General features: G+C 37.8%; 1 long non-coding RNA gene across 1 annotated transcript; it reads left to right on the top strand.

The window, feature by feature from the left end:
- LOC142610044 (uncharacterized) lies at positions 1–18,370 on the top strand. The gene is made up of 3 exons (XR_012839750.1): positions 1–182; positions 3,335–3,452; positions 18,186–18,370. It is a non-coding gene; the product is annotated as an uncharacterized LOC142610044 (long non-coding RNA).
- The last annotated feature ends 1,790 nt before the right edge of the window (positions 18,371–20,160 follow it).

Below are 20,160 nucleotides of genomic sequence, written 5' to 3'. Positions count from 1 at the left end.
AACCAAACCTAAGAGGGAAAAATGTAGTCCTCTCCCACTATCCCTCTTCACTCTCCAAACCCAAAGAATAAAGGTAGCTACTTCACCCACAAACAATCTGCTGCAATCTTACTCAGATCTACTGCCGCATCGCCAACGCCTGGACTGGCCTTGATCTGCCACCGCCACTACTGCTTGATCTGGTATTTTCATCTCTCTTTCATTCACTGTGAGAGTGTGTGTTTATAGTGTTTTGACAAACTTCTTTCAGTGAGTCACGATGTGTGTGTGGGAGGTTATGGTGTTTTGATACTTTATCTTTGAGTTTTGAGTCTTTGACTAGTTGACCGTCTCCTTTTATGCATCTGTACTATTAAGTTTTTGTAGTGTTTGATATAGAGTTATGAGTTTTGTTTTTTGCTTTTTTGAGTCTTTGACCGAAGTGTGTAGGAATGATTGTTGCTACGTGGGTGGGTCAGTACCTTAAATGAAGAGTTGTAAACAAAATATAAAACAATTTATCAAAATGTCTAGCAAATTCATAAAAAATTGGTAAAGAGTAAAAATAAAAATAATCTAATAAATTAAAGTATTCTAAGTAATAATAATTAAAGTTCACTTACAACAATAATTAATATGTTATTGTATTAGAAAAACTTATGTCAAATAAACTTATAGTGTTTTTTTTAATAGATTTTGTATAATTTATAATTCTTATTAACCCCTCTAAACAAAAATCCTAAAGCCGTCACTGCATTTACTAGAACATATACCTCAAATCCAACAACTCCTGTTCATCTATACCTTGTAAAATAAAAGCTTAGAAAGATTGCCTATACCACACTCCTATATTTCCTATACTTGACAAGTATAAAAGAGAGGGATTATACTCAAAAAGTATATAAAAGAGGGAGAGAGTCTACCGTGGAAGAAATTTTGGGAAGATTACTTCATTTAGTAGGACATATACCTCAAATCCAACCACTCCTATACATCTATACAAACTTGTAAAATAAAAGCTTGGAAAGATTGCCTATATTTCACTCCTATATTTCCTATACTCGAAAAGTATAAAAAGAGGGACTATTCTCAAAAAGTATATAAGAGAGGGAGAGAGTCTGCCATGGAAGAAATTTTGGGAAGATTACTTCTATGGGGTACATCAAAATAATTACTTTCAATTAGCAATGATACTTTTTTTTTTTTAGCCTCAGAAAAGGAATGGGATAAGGCAGAGAAGATAACAAGGATGATGGAACCGTTATATGATATCACTAAGCTCTTCTAAGCGACTTACTATCCCACAGCCAACTTGTATTTTCATTGTGTGTGGAGAATTCAGTTGGAAAATCATGATATGATCATTAGAGTAATGGAAAAAGAAATGAAAGCAAAATCTGATAAATATTGTGGAGTGTTGCAATGTCATGCTATCCTTTGCTGTCATTTTGGATCCTCAATATAAGTTGCAATGTGTAGAGTTTGTTATGGCAAGTTGTATGGGTATGCAGCAATATCAATGGCATTAGGTCTTTGTGATAAATTATATGTCATCTTTGAGGAGCAGTTGTGGTCTACTGCTAGTACTAGTAATGTCAATGATATGGATGAAACATCATCCAGTAGTGGTGGTGTGCGCAGTCGTGATGATAACGATGATGATTTCTCTAGTTTTGATACATTTATGAGTCATCTAATTGGTTAAGATTCAAACAAGTTACAATTTATACTTGGAAGAAACTTGACTTGACTATAGGAGGCATAAGGATTTGGATGTTTTAGGGTTTGCCTCTGAGTTTGCATTTAGTATTGGTGAATGCGTGTTTGATGAGTTTTGCAATTCTCTTTTGCTGCAAATTCCAAAAACTTTGTTATGTGCTCGCGATTGGTTATATGGAATACCTGGTATATCGTAATTTTTAATCCTCTATGGAAGTATACATTAATCTTTTTGGCGAAAATGCATTTTTGGTCCCTACATTTTGGGTTTATTCTCATTTTGGTCCCTAACTTGATTTTGCATCTACCTCAATTCCTATAAACAAAAAATCACGTCCATTTTGGTCCTTGCTGTCAACTAACTAATAGAAAAGTCTTACCTAGCAAATAGAGTGCACTGTTGGCACAATGAATGCTAACGTGGCTAATAAAATAATAATAATAATAATAATAATGGAATTTATTTTATTTTTAAAAAATTTCACATCAACATTTAAATAAATTTCAAAAATTTAAAAAATTTAAAAATAAAATTCTAAATTTCAAATTTTTTTAAATTTAATTATTCTAATTTTTTAATCTAATTAAAGTAACTTTTTTTTTTTTTAATTTCCTTCTGAGTTCATCTAGTCTGCCCCATCTGGGAAATCTTTTTCTTTTGGTATCATCCATTCTTTATCTTTTGGTTTCATCCGCTCTCTACCTCTCGCCATTCCTCCAACCCTCCTTCCATAAACAATCTCTTCAAGCTGTGTCAAACCACCAAAAAGTCACAATTCATCAAGGAGCACCTTCTTTAATAGGTTTTGGTTTTCAAGGTTTGATTTTTGGTGGGTGTATTTGGATTTCTAGATCTGTGATTTTGGTTTGTAGAGTTTAGTTGATAATGGGGTTTTAATAGGCGACTGTTTGGGTGATTTGAGTTGTGGGTCTTCAAAATTATTTGAATGATGATGCCATCAACTCCACCTCAATGCCGCCACCATGATGAAGCCACATCTCTACCTCTCCTCCATTCTGTTATCTCGATAATTTTGATGGGTATTTGGGAAATAGATAGTTTTGGATCTACTCTCACTCACTTTGATTTGGATTTGTTTAGATCTTGTTGTCTTATTTAGATTTTTTATTCAAATACGTGTTGTGAGTTGATGATGCTATTGGTGGGTCTAAGGTCGATTTGAAATTTTTTAGCTCAGTATTACTGTGAGTTTGATGCCAAGGCTTTGCTGGTTGCTGGGAAATTGATGAAGAAATTTGTCTGATTGAAATTTTGTGTATTTGGTTGAAAATCTATGTCATGAGAAATATTGTATTAGGATAATAATTTTTGGTTGAATGTATAATTGATTTTTTTGGAAGACTTTGGTTACAAATTACAATTGATAATTTTTTTTAAATTTATAAACTTATGTGGAGCTGACGTGACATTTTTTGAAAATCAAATAAATTTTATATTATTATTTTATTAGTCAAGTCAGTATTTATTGTGCAAATAGTACATCTCTTTTTAGAAATTAAGGTAGGCGCAAAATCAAGTTAGTGACCCAAATGAGAATAGATTCAAAATATAGGGGCCAAAAGTATATTTCGCTAATCTTTTTTTTTTTTTAATGTACTATACTTTCCTTATCAGCTATACATGATTTCGAGGAAGAAAGCCTCGGACTTTGGCAACTTGTGCATATCTCTTCAATCCAGATAATTTGTTGATGAGGGTTTGGTAAATAAATTTTACAAAGATTTTGGAAAAGGTGCACCCTTTTTGTCCTATATACTACTATTTGCTCACAATGTTTATTTGTTTCTCTCTGCCCAAATTAAGTGCATGTACCTTATTTTTCTTTTAGCAGTGCTCTCATTTACCACTACTAGTACCTTTAGATTTTGGTACCTCAAAATTTTCTTCTGAAAACTCTTAACTTATGCCTCATTTTATTATAAAAAGACCCAAAAATATTAGAGAAATTAGAAATCTTTTTATCATTAATCAAAAAAAAAATTAAACATTCATTTATTAGATAGTTGAGACCTGTTAATCACATTGATTACCACATCATATAACATTCATTGTCATATCAATTTATGTACTTTATGTAATAAAGTTTGTTGTAACTTTAGCATTATTCAAGGTGGTATAATAACATGTGGGTTTTTTTTTTAAGGGCTATTTACTATTTTTCCCACCTTTTTTAAAGGTATACAAACAAAAACTCAACCCAATTGAAAATTATACACTTTTGGGGAAAAAATTTATTTTCATACTTTAAGCCAATAATCTATAAATTCTATACAATAGATTGTCGACATTACCCACCTAATTTTGCGCACAGCTACACACCAAACACTAAAATCAAAATTTATTACAATGTATTAGCTTGTCTTAGATAAAATAAACCTCTGTTCTAACAAAATAATAATTTTTTATCATTTTTTTATAAACTTTATTCTTGAACCATCATAGTTGGTTCTCTATTTGAAATTTAATTTAAGTTGGTTAATATTGATTCATAATTTTTTTTTTTTTTGATTCATCAAATTAACCTTGATTTGGTTAGTTTCAAATAAATTTATTTAATTGATATTTAAATACAAATGGCCCACTTAAAAATTTCACGTTAGGCCCCCAACTATATTAAGCTGGCCCTAATTGGTCTTTTTTTTAATCTCTTAATTAATTTTAACCTTAAATTTGGTTTTGTTGTTCTTAATTTAAAAAAATCCAATGGCTACTACTCTTAAAAGAAAATCAACATGGTTACTGTGGGGGTAGAATGGTTGAAACACACATTTGGGCCTTGGGCCTAATTTGGTGGTGCTGGTCTATCCGAGCAAAGCCTTTGAAGCCCATAAGCCAGCTCTTGCCAGAAGGGTTGGTGGGTTGTCCGAGGAAGGGCATTTCCTCGGCTCAGTCAAGCGAAGATCATAGGACACGTCATGGTATTTGGAGGGAGGATTTTGGAATATCTGTTGGGTAAAGATATGTTCTACACAGTTATAGAGAGGAAGAACGTATGAGAAATATCAAGGAAAAAAGGCTGCCACCACCACATTAAAGACCCTGCACCTACTTCTCTAGCCGCATTAATGGGGAAATGACCTTTGAATAGTAATGATCAGTCTTCCAGCTATTGTGTGAAGACTTCCAGAGGGTGGTGGATAGGACAAGTATCTAATGGGGTGATTTATGCTACACGTGGAAGATGAAGGGAAGAAGAAGAATGATATACAAGAGGATGAAAAGGGCATGAGAAAGGGGGAGGAGAAAAAAAAAAAGAGAAAGAAAGTACAATATACCTCATCTTCAATTTTAGTTTGTTATTCAAAGAAAGAAAAGCAATATAAGACTTCCTCGGCTTACGTCCGAGGAGGATTTCTCACTATTTTTATCCATTGATTGTGTGTATAGTGGAAATCTAGCCCATCATTTGTTGTCCAATATCCATAAAATCTAAGTTTCAAGCCCACGCTCTACAAATTTCATTGTATAAGGCTTTTTGGGCCTAAACCCATCATTAGGTTGGGTCCAGGTACAAATTGTGCACTTACAATTGGCGCCGTTTGTGGGAAATCTTGTGTTTAAGGAATCGGAACACTATGGCAGGCTCAGATCCGCATCAAGCAGAGCCTCTGGGTTCCCAGCATGAGAATCATTTCCAGCGTCTTGAACGTGAAAGGGACCAAGAGGGTAGTGTACCCATGGTGCACACCGGTGGGAGTCGTTCGTGTGGTGGAAGCAGAGTCCCCCATGAGGATGATGCCAAGGCCATGCAGAAGGAGATTGATCGTCCTAAGAAGAAGTTAAGCCGTGCGAGACAGAGGAGGACACCATCTCTTTCTGACCCTTCTTCTGAGGACTCCCAAGGCAATAGTTACAGGCCAAGGTCCATAACTCCCCCTAGTGAAACCTTCTCGTATGAGAAGGACGATCTTCATGGTCGTAGGAATAAGAAGTCTTCCTCCAAGGGCTTTGAAAACGATGCTATGAGTAGAGCGTTACACCAGATCTCCAAGTCACCTTGCACACGTACGATTGAAAGGGGAGAGCTTCCACGACGGTTCGCTCAACCCACATTCACCATCTATAATGGCAAAACAAACCCAGTGGAGCACGTGAGTCATTTTAATCAGAGGATGGCGGTACACTCTAAGAATGAAACGTTAATGTACAAAGTCTTCCCCTCAAGTTTGGGACTTGTTGCAATGAGATGGTTTAATGGCCTCAAGGCAGGTTCTATTGATTACTTCATGGAACTCACCAGGGCATTTGGGTCTCGATTCATTACATGCAGTAGAGTTCCTCGGCCTTTAGACTCATTACTGTCCATGGCCATAAGGGAGGGAGAGACCTTGAAAATGTATTCTGACAGATACTGGGAGATGTTTAATGAAATTGATGGTAATTTTGATGAAGTGGCGATTAACACTTTCAAGGTGGGCCTCCAAACTAATCACGACTTAAGGAAATCTCTTACTAAAAAGCCTGTACGAAGTGTACATCGGCTCATGGATCGTATTGACGAGTACAAACGGGTCAAGGAAAATCAATAGCAGGGTAAGGGGAAGGTGAAGGTTATCCCTCAGGAGATTAGGGATTTCAGGTCGGATAGATACAATAACAACAGGCCGATGAGATATTATGCTGGGCAATCTGATTCAGCCATCCCTCAGGCAGTCAACATCGTATTCTGAAAACCGGTACATCAGTTGCTGGAGAAAATCCTGAAGGAGCCATACTTCAAATGGCCTAACAAGATGGCTGGAGATCCTACAAAACAAAATCAGAATCTCATTTGCCAATATCACTAGGACGTAGGTCATACCACTAAGAACTGCCAGACACTATGGAATCATTTAGAGCAGTTGGTTAGTGAAGGGAAGTTGAAGCAATTTTTGTACCACCCCAATGGACAAGGAAGTCATTCAGGTTCAATCAATCAAAGGAACAACTCATCCCAACCTCCCTTGGGAACGATTAATGTCATTTTCGTTGCTCTTGGCAAGACTGGCTCCTGTCCTACTAGGGTGATGTCTGTGTCACATATCCTCGCCGAGGAGTCTGGCTCGAGGCCGAAGAGGATTAAAGGGAGTAATCCACCTATTTTGGGCTTCTCGGATGAAGATAAGGTTGGGACCATTCAACCACATGACGATCCTCTGGTGGTTACACTGAGGATAGGGGGTTATGATGTGAAAAAAGTGATGGTTGATCAGGGTAGTGGTGCTAACATTATGTACCCTGACTTGTTTAAGGGGCTTAATTTGAAGCTCGAGGATCTTACTCCTTATGATTCGCCGTTGATAAGTTTTGAAGGGAAAGCTGTCACACCAATAGGACAAATTTGTTTGCCTGTGCAATCAGGTTTAGAAATGGTTGATGTGGATTTCATCGTGGTCAACACTTATTCCCTGTACACGGCCATCGTAGCAAGGCCTTGGTGCATGCACTGGGTGCTGTATCTTCAACTCTTCATGTCAAAGTGAAATTCCCTTCAGAGGAACAGATTGAAGAAATTCTCGGGAGTCAATCAGTAGCAGGACAGTGTATGTCGGCTACAATACTACATCAAGCTAAACCAGGATCCTCGGTCTCGGCTACGGAGGACTTATAGCAATTAATGTCTCTGGATGCGCCCAGTGCGGTGACAGCAGAGGAGGCAACATGTGAGGAATTAGAAAGGTTTCTTATAGGTGATGATCCTGAAAAGTTCTTTCAAGTTGGTGCTCGCTTACCACATCAGGAGAAAATGGAATTGGTTATGTTTTTGAAGAACAATGTGGACGTATTTACCTGGGATCCCTATGAGGCCCCTAAGGTTGATCCAAGTTTCATTTTCCATCATTTGAACATCAATCCTGCCGTTGTTCCGAGGAGGCAACCACCTCAGCATTCTTCCAAAGAGCATATAGAGGCTGTCAAGGAAGAGGTGTTCAAGCTCAAAAGGGTCGGGGCAATCAAAGAGGTTTTTTATCCGGAATGGTTGGCACATACAGTGGTTGTAAAGAAGAAGAATGGGAAGTGGAGAGTGTGCGTGGACTTCATAGACCTGAACAAGGCTTGTCCTAAAGATTCATTTCCAATACCTCGTATAGATTAGTTGGTGGATGCCACAATTAGGCATCCTCAGATGAGTTTTTTGGATGCCTTCCAAGGCTATCATCAAATACCTTTGGCACTGGATGACCAGGAGAAGACAACATTCATTACTCCTACGGGGAATTATCACTATAAGGTGATGCTATTTGGTTTGAAAATGTAGGGGCTACCTATCAAAGGATGATGACCAGGATGTTCGAGTCGCAGCTCGGAAAAACTATTAAGGTATATGTGGATGATATGGTGGTGAAAAGCAAGACGGTGCCTATGCATGTGAAAGATTTAGGTGACACCTTTCAAACGCTCAGGAAGTACAAGTTGTGACTTAATGCCTCTAAATGCTCTTTTGGGTTGGGCTCTGGTAAATTCCTAGGCTACATGGTGACTCATAAAGGAATAGAGGTGAATCTGGCACAGGTCAGGGCAATCCACGGCTTACAACCACCTCGGAATCTAAAGGAAGTTCAGAAATTGACTGGGATGACCGCTTCTCTCAACAGGTTTATCTCTCGGTCCACTGATAGGTGTAGACCTTTCTTCCAATTGCTCAATAAGTGGAAAGGATTCGAATGGACCGAGGAGTGCGCTTTAGCTTTTCAACAACTTAAAGAATACCTTTCTCGACCACCAATCATGTCTCGGCCAGAGGTAGATGAAATCCTATTTGCACATATAGCTGTGGTCATCCATGCTGTCAGTTTAGTTTTAATACGGGACGATAGTGGTGTATAGAGACCAGTTTATTATGCAAAACAGAAGTGCGTTATTTACCATTGGAGAAAGCGATTCTAGCTGTGGTGCATGCTACGCGTAAACTTCCCCACTATTTCCAATCCCATACTGTTGTTGTTTTGACTCAGCTTCCTCTTAAGTCGGTGTTGCGAAGTGCTGATTACTCAGGGAGGATAGCAAAGTGGGGAACTATCTTGGGGGCTTTTGACATTAAGTATATGCCTTGCACCTCTGTGACGGGCCAGGTCCTTGCTGATTTGGTGGCAGAATTCGCTGAACCCTCGTTAGAAGAAACTGCAAAGGAGTTGCAAATGGGTGAAAAATCAGTTGGCATAATCACTTGCAAGGAGCTTCCGGTTTGGAAAGTGTATGTTGATGGGGCGGCTAATCAGAGAGGGTCAAGTGTGGGACTAGTCCTAATATCTCCAGAGGGGCTTACTTTCGAGAAATCTTTGAGATTGGGATTCTCGACTACTAACAATGAGGCGAAGTATGAGGCTTTGTTGGTCGGGATGGATATGGTTCAGAAAATGGGGAAAAAATCAGTCCAAATGTTCTCGGATTCTCAATTAGTCGTTGGCCAAGTGCTAAGGACATTGGAGGCTAGAGATCCAAGAATGCAAGAATAACTGACCAAGGCAAGACACTTACAATCCAAATTTGATTCCTTTATCTTGTTACATATATCTAGGAGTGGAAATACACATGCTGATTTATTAGCCACGCTAGCAACATCCTTGGCTCAAGGTCTGCCTCGGGTCATTCTTGTTGAAGATTTGTTGAAACCTGCTTGGACGACTGTAGATGCCATCCATGTTCATCAAGCTAGGCTTCGACCTAGTTGGATGGACCCCATAGTGTCCTTTCTTAAGAGCGATGTCTTTCCTGAGGAGAAATCTAAAGAAAATAAGATACGTAGGAAGGCACCTCGATTTTGGTTTTCTGAGGATCAAAAGTTGTACAAACGATCTTTCTCTGGGCCATACTTGCTATGTATACACCCTGAAGCAACGGAGTCACTTTTGGAAGAATTGCACAAAGGGATTTGTGGAAGTCATATAGGCGGAAGGTCTTTAGCTCATAGAGCTTTGGCCTAGGGGTATTGGTGGCCTAATATGCAGAGAGAGGCTCAAGATTACGTGAGAAAATTTGACCAATGCCAGAGATTCGCTCCTAGCATCCATCAACGCAGTGGTGTACTTAACCTTTTGTCTAGTCCTTAGCCATTCGCTCAAGGGGGGTTGGATATAGTAGGGCCTTTCCCAAAGGCTGTGGGGAATAAAAGGTGGTTGCTCGTAGGGACAGATTACTTTACCAAGTGGGTTGAAGTTGAACCTTTGTCAAACATTAGAGATCTAGATGTAAAGAAGTTCGTTTGGAAGAACATTGTCACTAGATTTGGGATACCTCATACTCTTATTTCAGACAACGGCTTGCAATTTGATAGTAAAGCTTTCAGAAAATACTGTTGTGACCTAGGTATCACGAACAGATACTCCACTCCAGCTTATCTGCAGGGTAATGGGCAGGCCGAGGTAGCTAATAAGGTTATAGTAAGTGGACTCGAGAAGAGGCTGGATGACGCGAAGGGAAGATGGGAGGAAGAATTGCCACATGTTCTATGGAAATATCGAACTACACCACGAAGATCCACAAGCGAAACACCCTTCTCCATGACTTATGGGGCCGAGGCTGTGATCCCTTTGGAAACTGGTTTTCCAACGTTAAGGATAAGCTCTTTCAGCCCAAATAATAACAATGGTTTACTGGAGAAAAGTCTGGATTTAGTTGAGGAACGGTGAGAGACTGTCATGGTTCAGCTAGCTTATTATCAACATAAGCTCAAACGAGGGTATGATGCTCATGTGAAGTTAAGGCCACTTGCACCGAGAGATTTAGTATTGAGGAAGGTCTTGGGTACTGCCAAGAACCCCACATGGGAAAAGCTAGAACCTACCTGGGAAGGACCATACCGAATCACTTCTGTAGCAAGGATAGGGCCATATCGTCTAGTAGACTTAGATGAAAAAGTTGTACAACGTCCTTGGAATGTAAATAACCTACGAAGGTACTACTATTAATAGAAGGCACTTCTACCATTTTTGTTCTATTATCATTATGCTCTATTTCAATTCATTTCTCTTAAGTATCAAACAGAAACTTGGTCATGCTTGTCTCCTCGGACCACATACCTCGTGAAAATTGATATATTATTAAATGTTAAACAGAACCTCAGTTACATCTGGTCCTCGGATCATCTACTTTGGGGAATTTAACATTTCAATTCAATTCTCTTAAGTATTAAACAGAAACTTGGTCATACTTGGCTCCTCGGAGCACATACCTCGTGGAAATTGATATATTATTAAATGTTAAACAGAACCTCAGTTACGTCTAGTCCTCGGATCATCTACTTTGGGGAAATTAACATTTCAATTCAATTCTCTTAAGTATCAAACAGAAACTTGGTTATACTTGGCTTCTCGGACCACATTCCTCGTGGAAATTGATATGTTATTAAATGCTAAACAGAACCTCAGTTACGACTGGTTCTCAGATCATCTACTTTGGGAAAATTAACATTTCAATTCAATTCTCTTAAGTATCAAACAGAGACTTGGTCATGCTTGGCTCCTCGGACCACATACCTTGTGAAAATTGATATATTATTAAATATAAGTAAACAGATATATTTTGGTGTTGCTATTGCTAGTTAAATCCTTCATTAAGGTCTGTATTGGTCCTTTGAGCATTATAATTAGTCATATTATAAATGTGAGTTGTATAGAAATAAAAGAATAGATATTCCCAGTAAACGAAGTCAGAATTAAAGTCTTAAACTCATGATTCAATTGTCTGAAATAAAATAAAAACAAAACTAAGTTAAACTAATGCAAAAATAGGCATAGAACAAGGATGAAGTCCTAGGTTATTTATGCCTTGTTTTTGGATGAAAGATCTTCTGCGACCTTGAGTACAATCTTTTTCGTTTTATCTTCCTCTTCTTTTGTTTTAAGCTTGGTCTCTTGGGATTTGGGGGCCACGACTTTAGTATTAGGAGGAGCATTTGAAGGCAGGTCCTCGGGCGAAGTCACAGTTTGTTTCCCCTTGTCCTTAGTCACTGGGGGAGGATCTCCTGGGTAGGATATCTTGCTCGAATCCTTGTTCATGTTCGCTTCTTGGCGCATGGCTTGGCCAGGATTAGTAGAGGCTTGTGTGGGGGGAAGAATGCTTTGAATGGTGGAAGGCAGACTAGGAGATGCTGTCGCTAAGGCAGCTGTAGCAGGTGTACCCTCGAGTGCACGGATGTCAGGAGGATACCATACACTCTCAGTTTTTCTCCACTCAGATGTAGCAGGAACACCTGCCACGTTGAGGGCTTCCATCCACACTTGCTGACAGTACCCTCTGCACAGTTCCACAAGCTCTTCAACTAAGCGGGTTTCTGTTTCTTCAACCCTTCTGTTAAAAGAAGTGAGTGATGTGGCATCAGCAATTTCCTTAGCTTGGGCTAATTCACCCTTTAAGCGTTCAATCTCTAGTCGAGCAGTGGCCAGGTCCTCCTTGTGGCTTCGAAGCTATTTGCGTTGCTCCTCGGCTTGTGCCTTTGCTGAGTTAAGACCAGCCTCAACGCTCTTTCTTAATTGTTCTTCTGCCATAAGTTTGTCAACAAGTTTCTTGTTCTCCAGGTCAACTCGGTCTAAAGCTTTTTCCGTTTCAACCCTGATGGTGAACTCCGTATTAGCTTTTTTACGAGCATCTTCTACCCATTTCTCAGCAGCAAAGACATCTTGGATGGCCTATATGAATGTGGGAAACATGTACAATAGGATGTAGAAAGTGACAAGGTATCTATAAGTAAGTTTATAAAAATAATAAATAAGTTAAATTACACATACCATAGCTAAATCCCTTTTGAGGGAAAGGAAGAGTTAAGGTTGCTTCATTTTGTCCAAGGCTTCCATATCCTTGGGTAAAAGGATGGGTTGCTCCAGGGCTTCCGCCAAGTAATGACTATGCCCTTTTTGAAAGTCTCTTATAGTAGAATGATAGGGAATGGGAGTCCCCTCCAACTCTAGGGGGGGTGACCAATGGGATTATGCTTGGCGCACCTCGGCTAACTCTCGGCTTTCCTTACTTTCCACCAAGGATTCTCGAACGTGGCCTTTTCCTGCCCTCTGCTGTTTTTGCTTCTTTTTCTAAACCAAATACTCCTCTTCAACCTCATCAGATCTTCTTTTCTTGAGGTGGGGGGCAGGAAGAACGGAGCCTAGAGGAGGAGGCGGAGGAGGAAGGTTAGCTGGGGGATGGGATCCAGAAGCATCTTCTGTGATTTTTTTGCCTCTTTCGAAAAGCAAACCCCACAAATCTGTCCCTGATTTTTGAGACATTTCTTCCTCTTCCTCGTCACTACTATCAAAATGGGCAACTATCAGACCTGCGATACCCGAGCCTTCAGTGGGTTCGTCTTCTTCGTCTAAGATGGTGACAATGCGTCTCTCTAATGGTTTCTCTGGTTCCTCAAGCCGAAACTGATCTATTGCTTCTTCAAGAGATAGACATGGGGATGTGGGCTCTTCTCGGATGTTGGTTGCTGCAGGTCATACTAAAATTGGGTCTGCTCTGGCTGGGAGTGTGTACAGGATGACGGAAGGGTCGTCTAGTAGCTCGTTTAAGGTGAGAAAGCCATACTTAGAAACGTCAATTTTTCTACGTCTCCTATCACCTGCAATGATTGCGTTATCAATCTCCTGGTAGACGGTTGACAGAGGGTCATACCCTAAGATAAGATGGGCAACCCTCACTTGTAAGTCCTCGTTCACAAACACCTCAGATCTCAAAACTCTGTTTAAATCCGAAATGCTGGCTTCGCTTAGTCGGGGCGATATCTGTTGTTTGTCTGCAAAAGACACATCCACGACCCATAATAGACATTGAATAAAGAGAATATTAAAATGTGATGAATCTGAATGATAAGGCTCGAAGATTTAAAACTCAGGTCAGAAATCTAAATCCTATGGTGTCACACTTGGTTTTCCCTCTTTGACTGGGCAATAAGGATCGTCGTACCATCTCCCTGAGGCGATTAAGTAGTCGTCCTTCATGCCTTTGTTAGACTTGGGAAGGCATGATATGAGTCTAACAACGCTGGACCTAGACTTGAGGTAATATCCTACGTTTTTCAGTTGGTGGCACTCATACATATGGACGACATTGCGCCAGGTGAGGTTCAAACCCATTTGCTTATTAAGAGTATCAACACAACCTAGGACTCTAAACATGTTAGATGTACATTGGTCGGGGCACAATCTATGGTTACGCAAGTATTCACTGGTAACATTCTTCATAGGAAGCGTCATTCCACCCTCTAAAAAGGCGATTATAGGAATAACAACTTGTCCTTCTTTCCTAGAGTCAGCTAGCTCTTGGGGGGCAGTACTTTAAACCCACTTCCGGAGGAATATGGTATTTAGCTCGGAAACCCTTCATGCCGGTGGGGGTGTCTACTAGACACTTGAATCTACCCATTTGGTGGGGGCAAAAGTGAAAATTTAGAGAGGAAAAGGGTATAATTACTGGCCGAGAATAATAGCCGAGGAGAAATGAACTTAAAAGATTGAGAACTTACGAGGAATAGATAGACGATTCTTCGCGGGCTTCTTGAAAGGAGAGAGAATAGAAAATTTTGAGATTTGATTGATTTCTGAAGTGAGAGGTTGAATTTCGGTTTCTTAGGTGTTTTGGCGTATGGGAGGCGGCATTGAATGGGAGTTACCCCGCCCAAATTCGAGAAAGACCCGAGCCGTTGGATGTGCATCACATCGTTGGATGTGGGGGACAGGGCGTTACCTACATCAATAAATGTGCGTCTGGTGGATTTCGAAGCGTCAGTAGTGGTTTAAAAGAGGCGAGGTGATGTTTTCACGCGTGTTGATTTGAAAATCGTGTGGAGATTGTGGCATTGGTTCAAAACTCCAATTTTCTTCTTGGATGAGGAGAAAAATGAAGTTTTGCGGGGCTATTGTGGGGGTAGAATGGTTGAAACACACATTTGTGCCTTGGGCTTGATTTGGTGATGCTGGTCTGTCCAAGCAGAGCCTTTGAAGCCCACAAGCCAGCTCTTGCTAGAAGTGTTGGTGGGTTGTCCGAGGAGGGGCATTTCCTCGGCTCAGTCAAGTGAAGATCATAGGACACGTCATGGTATTTGGAGGGAGAATTCTAGAAGATCTGTTGGGTAAAGATATGTTTTACACAGTTATAAAGAGGAAGAACGTATGAGAAATATCAAGGAAAAAAGGCTGCTACCACCGCATTAAAGACCTTGCACCTACTTCTCTAGCCGCATTAATAGGGAAATGACCTCTAAACAGTAATGATCAGCCTTCCAGCTATTGTGTGAAGACTTCCAAAGGGTGGTGGATGAGACAAGTATCTAATGGGGTAATTTGTGCTACACGTGGAAGATGAAGGGAAGAAGAAGAATGATATACAAGAGGATGAAAAGGGCATGGGAAAGGGGGAGGAGAAAAAAAAAAAAAAAAAGATAGCACAATATACCTCATCTTCAATTTTAATCTGTTATTCAAAGAAAGAAAAGCAATATAAGACCTTCTCGGCTTACGTCCGAGGAGGATTATTCACTATTTTTATCCATTAAGTGTGTGTATAGTGGCAATCTAGCCCATCATCTGTTGTCCAATATCCATAAAACCTAGGTTTCAAGTCCACGCTCTACAAATTTCATTGTATAAGGCTTTTTGGGCCTGAACCCATCACTAGGTTGGGTCCGGGTACAAATTGTGCACTTACAGTTACATATTTTGAAAATCTAATAGTTGGATTGCATGTTCTTTATCTTCTTGACAAATATTTCAAATTATTTTTTATGCATAATTTTGTACAATAAAAACTTGAAATTTAAATAATTGTTTGATACCACAGCTATTGATCTATAATTTTCTGGAAATTTTGCAAGTATGAAAGATATAAGAAAAAAAAAAATGTAATCCAATAGTGGATTTGTCAAAATTCACAACCAATAAAAAAATATTGAGTGAAATTGTAGCCATTAGCTACAACCAAGTTTGTAGCCAAACTTTGTCCATAGAAAATTACAACTTAATCACTTTCATACTAAAACTACAAATTAGCTCAACATAAGTAAACCAAATTTAATATTGCTAGCTAATACATATATGAACTATAACAAATATGAATCAATATAAAATGCGAAAAAGAAACCAAACTGAAGCTAAACACCAAGAAGTGTTTAGAAAGAGGAAAACCTGAGCATAAAGGTAGAAAAACCTCTTTCGCGACGGCACTATTGGACAATTTGCAATAAAATAATTAGTTGCAATATATGTAAGCCTATGAAACCTCCATGCCCATATCCCTCCATGTACTTGAATCCTTCAAGCTCCAGCTTACAACCAGTTTCACAGAGCCATTTCTTCATCTAGATGATTAGAGACACCGCTGTTGAGCCACCAACAGAAAGCTTCCGATAAATTTGGCCTTGTAATTACTCTTATTGTTTCTATCCTTTAACACAAACTCACAACACTTTGAAGATGTTGACTGGGGAGAGGATAATAAATATTTCTCTCTAGTATGTGAGAATGAAGAGGTTAAGAGTACATTTTTAGCTCTTTGGGAAGGACTCTCTCTTTCTCTTCAAGATGGAAGAAATGAAATGAGATCTCTCAATGTGTATATAATTAGATTCCACTCTCTAGTCACAACCACCATGCACAAGGAGTGAATGTTGGACTATTGGTCCTTTAGACCAAAAAAAGAAAAAAGGTTGAAAATACAGATCATGATAAAAGATAACAATCTATCTACATGCCATGCGGCAGGTCACGATAGTCACACCCAAACAACCCTTCATATTCCACATGTCGCTCACGAGCTAATAGATCGCAAGAGTAGCTTCGACCATAGTTTGACCTAGATGTGGAAAAACGGGCGAGTCGGGTCGGGTCGGGTCAAAGCAAGTCATTTTTAAACGGGTCAAATAGGTTGCAGGTCAATCGGGTTGACCCGTATTTTTCAGACAAATTTTTTTTTTCAATTACAAAAAGAAATCAATGACAACCTGTTTAGAGGTAATGAATAAAATTAATTAAGCAAATGAATTACACTTAATGCCACTTGTTAATATCCTTCCAATTCTGATAGTTTTGAGCAATGTTAATAGTTCACTGTCAAAATACATATGATTACAAGTTTACATTTTCAAAAAGAGATAGATCTTAAAACAAACAAAACAAGTAAGCCAGCAAAGTAGCAAGTTATCAGTCTTCTTAAGTGTATATGTTCCTATTGCATTTTAAATAATAGTAAAGTTAGATTACTTAGAAAGATAAACTAAACAAAAAAAGATTTAAAAATAAACATAACATATTAAGTAAAGAATAATAAGTAAATATTTTATAAGAATTACACCTCAATCCCAATCTACTCAATGTTGGTAGCAGATTCAGCACTGTAAATATTCATACTTGCAAATTGTAGCTCAAGTTTGTCACGTTTCAACTTTTAGGTTTGTGCATTGTGTGTGCCTTTGGCTTTGGACAATGGACTATAACTAGTATTGAATGAGAATTTTTTTTTTGAAATGGTTGTCTTGACAACCTTGGGTTGTCTTGTCTCATAACTCATTCTCTCATATCATGTCCATTATTTGTGAAGCTTAGCTCTTATTAATTGTAATGAAGCTCTAATAGTCTTAGCAAAAAAAAAAAAAAACTCAAATAGTCATTCTCTCATGTCATGTCTTGACAACAGTTTTACTTGTTTATAACTTTATATCTATAATATATGAACTATTAGTTTTGATACTTTGTTCTTTATGCACCTAATATCACGTAGTTTAAATATTTTTTTAGCAAATTTTTTTAACGGGTCAGGTCATGGGTTTTTCGGGTCGGGTCATTGAGTTGACCCGCAAAAAAAAGGGTTGGGTCATGGGTCAACTTATTTTTGCTTCGGGTCAAAAAAATCCGGTTCGGATCAGGTATTTTTCAAGTTGGGTCAGGTCAGAAAATTCTGACCCGTATTGCCATGTCTAGTTTAACCAAGCAAAAGTACTTTCTACCTGATACAATTTTGCCCAAAAAACGCATTAAAACGACAAAGAAAAAAAATACATAAAGCTTTGTAATTAAGCCAATAAAAATATAGACTTAACAGTTCAATTTAATGAATCGTGTTTTGTCATTCCTGTCTACAGAAATTAAATCTTCTTTTCAATGTTGTGATGAAAACAAATAAAAACTCAATTTTGTTGTTAACGGTTTAAGTCACTAAGAACATTAGTATTGCATGTGATAGTAGTCAAAGTTTGTGTGTTGTATTTCTGGTGCAATATTCATGTGTTTGTAACTGTGGACATAATAGTTCTATTAGCACCTGTTTTTATTCATGGGTATGAAACCAATGAGTCATAGAACTCTTATTAGCCTCAGACAAGAGTTGGGTTTTTGATGTGCAATAACTTTCTTTTTTGATAAAGATAAAGTTGACGTGCAATAACTTGAGAATCTAAAAGTCATTACTACTACTCATTTGTATTTGATGCGTTTTCTATTTATCTTACTTCAATAAAGCACTTGATACGGTTTTGGTTTTTTTTTTTTTTTTTTAATAACAGCTGTGTGGCTTGTGTGCTTGGCTACTTTTCATTGTGTCGTAACCATGAACATACCAAAATAAAAGGAGAAACAAACTGCAGAGATGCAAGTAGCAGGGCAGAACAGTTAGCTTTCGTGATTTGAGAATTGAGAAGAGATGTTTATCTATATGTTGGGCTCCATGAGAGCTAATCTCCTTACTATTTTTTGACATTTGGATGCTTTGAACTTTTTAGCTGCTGCGAATTGAACTGAGTTTACATTAATTAGTTGCTTGTGTTATCCTCTCTGTGTGATGATGTAAATTTCTTTGTTGATTTTATTTTGATGCATAAGTACTACTTGTCACATTTATTCTCTATATTATGGTATATTTCATGTTATTCAGTATCCACAGCTGCTTGTTTTAACTTTTTAAGTTATTGGTGGGTTGTATGAGTTCTCTTGCGTAATTGATTTCCAAGAATGACAACGTTAGTAGGCAGCCAATTAAAATTTTCTGTAAACAAGTCCAGTCTTAAAACAGCCCAAATAATCATATAAGAATCAAAGAAAAAGGGCTGGGTTGAAATGGTTTTAGAAAACAACATTTGCGTTGTAAAAGGAGACTAAAGAAGTGGGCTTGGTTCCAAACCCACAGCTAGTCAAATAAGCCTATGTTGGTACCCACAGGTTCCAGGTATGGGAGGACCATTGCCTTAAACTTTCATGTATAAGTAATTGCAAAAGATTTTTTTTTTTTAATCTTTTCATCATTAAATAATTAGTATTAAAACTCCAAAAAAAAAATCATATTTCAAGAGATTCATCTTATAAAATAAAAAATAAAAGAAAAGAGATTCGTCATTTTGCACCTCTTAATTTGTTATGAATAAAAATCATTATAAAATCTGGAGTTTTGTGGGTATTTTAGTCATTTCATTAGTTTTAGGGGTATTTTGGTCATTTTGAAAATTTTGGAGGTATTGCGGACAATTTTAAGTTTTGGGGGCATTTTTGGTAATTTTTTATGCTTAAGGATATTTTTGGCTATTTTAGAGGTTTTAAGTGTATCTTCGTTATATTTATTTATAGATTATAGGGTAATTGGGTGTATTGAGTTTTACTAATTGATTAAATGGGGAATAAATGGATAAATATGTGTTTATATACTCAACCCATTTATGAGTCACTCAAACCCACCCAATTGCCACCCTAGTTTGAGGCAAATTGGGTGGAATAATAAGTGTGGGTCAAATTTGTGAGTTGCATGAACAACTTTATGCATGGCAAAATGTGAAGCTAGCCTAACCCAAAAATACCTAATTAGTAGAAGCAAAACTCTTTGTTTAGATTTACATTCTTGTACTAGTAAAGTAATATTTACATTGTAGACTAAACAAATGTGTATAATGTACGATTTACATTACTACTACAATGTAAACCTAAAACTACCTTAGCCTAAGGGAAATATCTATAAAAATTTAGAGAAAGAATTTTGTATCAAATGATACCATGTAAGCGGTATCAAAATTTAATAAGTGAGATATATTTTCAAAAATAACTACCCACTAACAAATAAAAATATGTGCAATGAATAGTTATTTTTGTACATTTGTCTCTCCCTTATTAAATTTTGATACTAGTATTATTTAATTCAAAGTACTTCTTCAAGAATTTGAGATCAACCATGCTTATTGAACATGAAACCTCTAATTTTAACTTCAAAGAGCTATGTGGGCCTACAAAATCAGTAGTAGACTTAAGCCAAGTCCAGCCCATAGCCCAGAAAGGAAAATCCCTTCTCTTTTTGCCTAGTTTTGTTATCTGAGCTAAAAAGATAGGAAACCTAAACCCATTCAGAAACAGAAAAAGAAAAATTCTCTTCTCATTCCTCCAACCTTCGTTATAAGAGCGTGTAATCCCATACAATTATATATATAAAAAGGATTCTCTTATTTAAACTGAAGTTTTATGTGGTTCAAAAATATCCTCATTAATGAATGATGACTTTCC

The sequence above is a fragment of the Castanea sativa genome, chromosome 9 (genome assembly GCF_040712315.1).
Source record: "Castanea sativa cultivar Marrone di Chiusa Pesio chromosome 9, ASM4071231v1".
In the NCBI taxonomy this organism is placed as follows: Eukaryota; Viridiplantae; Streptophyta; class Magnoliopsida; order Fagales; family Fagaceae; genus Castanea; species Castanea sativa.
The sequence above is the reverse complement of the archived record's forward strand: the minus strand, read 5'-3'. Positions and strand labels throughout refer to the sequence as shown.